Genomic DNA, 6,947 nt, shown 5'->3' on the forward strand with positions numbered 1-6,947 from the left:
ACTATTCTGATTGATAGCCAGGCACCATCTACTTTCTTCACCACACTTTACTGTAGCACCCTTATCTTAAGGGATCATTTCATGAAGGTGAGCATCGAGCAGGGCCATGTTATCAGAACTAACTGTTCTTGAATTGGGGCTAGATTTATGTAGGAGCCCAGACTCCATCTGCTTTTCCATGGGGTTTGCACATCTCAGGTTTACTTTGGCAGTCATAATATGACAAATTCACAGCCCTATAATATCAACTGCATCAATAGCAGCCATAAGCCAACCAGCAACCAAACAAAAAGAATACATACATCCAAAAAGGGAAAAGAAAGAAAAACAAAACCACAAAACAGCAAACTACAACCAGGAAAATGAAAACCCATATAAAAAAAGATGTGCGGCATTGTCAATCAGCCCCCTTGCGTATAAGTTGATTGCACTATTATCATCAATTTTCCCAATGACCCAGCACTCCAAACACTGTCAGTATGAGGAGTCTTGTGAGTACACTTTCACCTTGAGCTGCAACCTCCGAGTTTTTGTCCAACACAGTTTGATCTCTCATTTGATTGGGTTCTGTTGACCCTAAGTATGGGGGTTCACATCAGTGGGGGCCTTCCTGGGTCAATTCTTACAAGTGTATATTCCTGTTTAACTGTCATGTCACTGCAGGGTGGGCATTGAGGTACTACATGTATGGTGTTCCTGGATCCCTTTCCACTGGACATCCACCAAACCAGGGCTTCCCCCCAATGCCCAGTGACTGCCACTTCCACAATCCTGGGGCAGCCACTCTCTGCTTCCTCTCCCATCCAAGCACCGCAGCCCTCAGTCCAAGGGTGCAGGCAGCTTCAAGGTAGGGTTAAGTTCATTTAGCAGGACTTCTATGTTAAGTCCTTCTGGCGTAGTCCCTGCATTGTGCCCTCCTGCCTGCCAGGTCAGCTTCTGTGATCATCCCGGTGTTTAGTGCATAGTGTGGTTCATCAAAGGTTGAGTAGAAATGAATTGGTAGTTTCTACCCGGGTCCCTAAAATCTGGCCAGTTGCCTCCCTAGTTTCCCTACACTCATTGTTTAGCATCCCTTCCTGCTATGTGGTTAGTTCTCCCCAGTCAGCCACTATATTCACCAACAGATCAGTGTCTCCTCCATCATGTAAGTGGTCCCCCTCATGGTTTTGCCTTGATTTCCAGAAAGGTTCTTCTTCTATTCCTGGGAGAGGGGGCATTGATTTTCCCCAGTCTTGTGTACAGCTGTAAATTATTATGGGAGTAGAAAGTCTCATCTTTTAAACAGCAGCTGCTCCTTGGAAGAAAGAGGAGGGTTTCTACTCCATAAAGATTTACAGCCTCAGAAACCCACAGGGGCAGTTCTACCCTGTCCTGTGCATCAGAATCAACTCCATGGTCGTGAGTTTGATTTTGGCTTTTTAAATTAAAACTCAAAAACTGAACGTGTACTGTTGGTTTTGACTCACAGTGACCCTGTAGGATAAAGTAGAACTGCTTGAGAGTGTTTCTAGGGCTGTAAATCTTTACACAAGCAGGATGTCACATCTTTCCTATGAAACCACTGGTGAGTCCCAGCCACTGACCTTTCCATTAACAGCCAAGAACAAAACACCTGTACTAAACAGAACTCTTGGCAAATTCCTTTTCTTGTCACTTGTCTAAGCATAACTTACCGACAAAACTTCAGATCCACTCCTATAGCAGAATATGGAAACAATTTTCTCCTTTTTCTTAACCAAAAGGTTCTTCTTGTTCTTAGTTGGCCCAAAGTCATTTTTTTACTCATATCAACAGAACAAAACATTGCCTGATTCTGTGCCATCCTCATAATAGTTGCTATGTTTTGTGACTGTCGCAGCCACTGTCCATGGCAATCCATCTAATTGAAAGCCTTCCTCTGTTTCTGTGATCCTCTTCTTTAACATAATAATGTCCTTCTCTCAGAATTGATTCCTCTTGACAATATATCCAAAGGATATGAGACGCAGTCTTAGCATTCTTGCTTCTAAGGAGCATTCTGGTTGTACTTCCGCCAAGACAGATTTGTTCATTCTTCAGCAGCCCATGTATACTCAGTACACATCAGTTCTTCGGTGTTCCTTATGCATTGTCCAACTTTCATATGTATATGACACAATTGTAAATGCCCTGGGTTGGGTCAGATACACATACTTTACTACTCAAAGTGACATGTTTGTGCTTTTTTGAAAAAAAAATACTTTAAAGCCATCTTTTGCATCAGATCTGCCCAAAGTTTGTTATCATTTCTTTCTAAAACTACTGCTTCCATAATGTTGATTGTGGAACCAAGTAACATGAAAGTCTTGTAACTTCTATCTTTTCTCGATTTATCATGATGTTGTCTATTGGTTCAGTTTTGAAGATCTTTAAAAAATCATTTTATTGTGATTTAAGTGGAGGTTTACATTTCAGATAATCAAATTTGTATTCAACAACTTAAAATAATTATCAGCATCCTTAATAGCTTATCCTAAGCCCACTTCTCTTTGATTTTTTTCATTTCCTGCTTGTGAAATACTATCATCCTAGGCCTCAAGTTAACACCTGTGTCCCTGTAGCCTATTGCTACATTTTCCCTCCTTTGCTCCTCCTCCCACCCTCCTACCTTTTGGTAACCATCAAAGTCTGTTTCTTTTGGTATTGAGGTAGTTCGTTTATTGTGCCCAATAAACACAAGTGGGGTTAATTGAAGGGCAGAGGGATAAATGGCGCAGTGAGCCTCACCTTTCTAGTTCTTGGGTCTCTTACTTTGTGATGGTTGGACCAGGGTGCAGCTGCCTTAGTCAGTTCCCTGCTTTAGCAGGCAAGGCTCGCTTCCTGCAAGACATCCCCAAAGAGAAGCCACATGGACCTACCCTGATGCAGGTGCCAGCGCTGAGATGCTTACACATTCACTGACTCGGCTTTCCTCCTACAGTCGGCATCATTGCATCTGTTTTGTGAGATGGAGGAGGACTTTGTGGATTGGTGTTGGACATATGGGTTAATGGGTTGATGTTGGACTTGTGGGATTGGGCAGCACTGAGTTGGGATGTTTTCTTGATGCACACTTAACCTTTATATAAAACTCTCCCTTATACATAAGTTTCTGTGATTTTGGTTTCTCTAAAGTACCCAGACTAGTACAGGTATGAAAACTCTTGTCTTGATTTTTTTTACTTTATAACAGTGATCTCATACAATATTTGTCCTTTTGTGATTGACTGATTCCAGTCAGCATAATGTTCTTCAGGTTCATCTATGCCATGAGGTGCTTTGAAGTTTCATCATCATTCTTTAGAGATGTGTAGTATTCTCCTTCGTGTATGTACCAAAATTTCTTTATTCATTCTTCTGCTGTATTCATTCTTCTGCTGATGGATGCTTAGGCTGCTTACATCTTCTTAATATTGTAAACAGTGCTGCAATGAACATGAATGTGCTCATATCTGCATATTATGATGCTTACTTCTATAGGGCAAATAGCCATAGGAAATTTCTATTACCAGTTGTTTAAAGTAGCACCATACCACTTTCCCTAATGGCTACACATTTTTACAGTCCTTACATTCCTACAGCAATTTAGGGAGGTTCAAATCTTCTGACATTTGTTATTTTTTTGTTTTTATAACCTCACTGTCAGTACCAGTGGAAGGGAACATCTCATTATTGTTTAGATTTGCACCTCTCAGCTGGCTAGTGATTGTGAGCATTTCTTCATATGTTTGTTGACCCTCTGGATGTCTTCTTTGGTGAAATGTCTATTTATGTCCTTTCTAATTTTTTCAACAGTTTTATTGGCATATAATTCATATATCATACAATTCAATATTTCAGTCACTTCAAGAAGAGTGTACAATCATCAGCATAATCAGTTTTAGAAAATTTTTATCCATTCTTGTACTCATCATTATTCGTTCCTCGTTTTCTCCCAACCTCCCCTGTCACACACCCAAGGAACAATTAATTCAATTACTGTCTTTATACATTTACCTATCCTGGATTTAATATACAGAAAACATTAAAAACCAAAAAAGTAAAACCTAAAAACCTCAATAGAAAAGAAAGCAGAAAATATAAAAATCTGTAACAATTTTTAAATGAATCATAAGTGAGATCAAATGATAGGATACTGAACTTTACCCTAACTGCAACTGCAACAATCCACTTTCCAATGCACTCTGCATGTTAGCCAGGCTCTTCACATCCCTCGTCCAGGGTCAGAGGGGGGTAACCAGGGCCTTAATCCACCTGTATTTCCCTTTCATTTTTTTTTAACTGAAAGAGCTTTAAAATGGGTCAAAAGGGAGATCAAATGAAAAGCTATTACATTTTAACCTAACTACATATGCCATAATCAACTTTTCAATGCTCTTGTCTGGTAACAGGGCTATTTATATCCCTCAACTATGATCAGAGGGAATTAACTGGAGCCTTCATCCATGTGTGGACCCTGCAAAAGGATTTGGGGCTCCCACTGTCATCCATAGCTTTCTGCACACCAAGTGTTCCCAACTGAAGCTCTGGTGCCATTCCCTGCTTTAGATTTAGATTATACTATTTACAATCTTTGAATCATACAGGCTGGTGTTCTTCTTCCATGTGGACTTAGTTGATGCTTCATTTAAACAGCTGTTTTTAAAAACAAAAACAAAACAAAACAAACAAAAAAGCCAGTAAGACCCTAGATGTTTTCTTTCTGATTGCCGGGCATCATCCAGTTTCTTCACTAAACTTTAAAACTTTTTTTTACTATAGCACCCATGTCTTCAGTGATCTCTTCATGAGCGTAACAGCCAAGCAGGACCATGTTTTAAGAACTAATTGTTCTTAAATTGGGGCTAGAATTCAGTGCAAGCCCCAGATACATTCATGGATTTTTGTTTATATATGTCTCTGGTTCACCCTAGAGACATCATTGTCATTTTACATTAGAGGACATTATCACTCATGCCCCTGGAGCATCACTTCCACTGTCATCAGATAAATTTTGACTCATATAGACTCTTTTTTAAATGTAAAATATTATTTTAGTAATATTAAATTCTTAACTTTTATGTTTGTAAAATCTTATTATAGATTATTTTTAGGTTTATTAGTACATAATCCACATCATCCAATTCAATCATGTCAAGAAGAATTGTACAATCATGAGCACAATCAATTTTAGGACATTTTCTTTTTTCCCCTATGACTAAATCACCTTTAAAGTGAGTTGTGGAAAAAAAAGAGTTGTGTAATCACATTCAGTTCTATTGCTCCCTGCCCCTTCTGCCTTCACTGGTTACTCCCCACATCCCCTCACCCTCCTCATTTCTTCTCCCTTCCCACCCTACATTTCCTACAAATCCTTTCATCAGTTATTATCTCTATGCATCCATTCCCGTGCTTCATAAACTGTTAATTAAACTCAACAGAAACAATAAAGAATAAAGACAAAATGAATGGGTAAGTATTAAACAGTAGCAATATAAAGGTAAAAATACCACTATGAGCAGGAAAGAAAAGACTTCCATCAATATTTAAAATGCCAGAATCAAGCAAAGATATTTTCACCTAGAACAAACTCTCGTTGGATCTACGAAATCTGGCCAAGTATCAAGTTTTAGCTAGCCTAATCAAGATTGCAATGATCTATGTTTGAAAATAAGACTGTTCTAGACCTTTATCTGTGGCTAGAGGGGTTCTGCTAGCAGGTTAATCAGACTAGATCCTCTGCACATTGATTTTGGGCTCCCACTGTCCTCCACAGCCTTCCACAAATTGGGTGTTCACAATTTTAGCTCTGATACTTTCCCCTTTGTCATATTTAAGTTTTGTGTTTGTCATCTTTTGATCATACAAGCTGGTGTGGATATGGTTGGCTCCTTGCTTAGATGGCTGCTTATTTGAACACAAGCCGTTAAGACCCCAGACACTATTCCAATTCATAGCTGGGCACCATCTTCTCTCTTCATCACACTTTGCTGTATCACCCTTATCTTCAGTGATAGTTCATGAAGGCAAGTATGGAGCTGGGCCATGTTATCAGAACTAATTGTTCATAGTGACCTAAAGGGTCTCTGAGATTGCAAATCTTCACTGATTTTCTCCATTTTAAAAATTGTACTATTTCTCTTTTTCTTGTCGAGGTGATGTAATTTTCTATGGATTTTAGAGATGAATTCCTTATCCCAAGTGTCATAGCCAAATTTTTTTCCCAGTCTGAGTTTTCTTTTCATCCTGTCTTTAAATCAGCAGTTCTCAACCTGTGGCACGCGACCACTTTGGAGAGTTGAATGACCCTTTCACAGGGGTCACCCAACTCATAGCAGTAGCAAAATTACAGTTATGAAGTAACAATGAAAATGATTTTATGGTTGGGGGGCGGGGTCACCACAACACAAGGAACTGTATTAAAGGGTCGTAGTATTAGGAAGGTGAGAACCACTGCTTTAGATGCACATAACTGTCTTATTTCTTGAAGCCCCAGTCATCTCTTTTGTCTTCTACTGTGTTTTTTGCTTTTCATTAAGTTTAGTAGTGTATTTATGCCCTGTATTCAGGCCCTTTAAGCTTATCCTTATTTTCTCATTGATAGTTTTTGCAGTTTTTTTATTTACAGTTAGGTCTTTAATCCATCTTGACTCACTTTTTGCATATGGGGTGAGGTATGGGTCCTATTTCATTCTTCTGCAGGTGGAACTCAAATTTGGCCAACACCCTTTGTTGAAAAGACTAACTCTTCTCCATTTAATAGGAGCCCTAGTGGCGGACCGGGTTACATATTGCGTAAACCATCAGCCACTCCACAGGGAAAGATGAGGCTTTCTATTCCTACAAAGTCCTATAGTTGGTGAGGAGGATGTAGGAGGCCTGGTAAGGCATGATCAAGGGTAATGTAACCAAGAGGAATTACTGAAATCCAAATGAGGGCTGAGCATGATAGTGGGACAAGAGGAAAGCAA

Source organism: Echinops telfairi, unplaced genomic scaffold, assembly GCF_000313985.2.
Source record: "Echinops telfairi isolate 266 unplaced genomic scaffold, ASM31398v2 ScPeMD7_7465;HRSCAF=8503, whole genome shotgun sequence".
NCBI classification, from domain to species: Eukaryota; Metazoa; Chordata; class Mammalia; order Afrosoricida; family Tenrecidae; genus Echinops; species Echinops telfairi.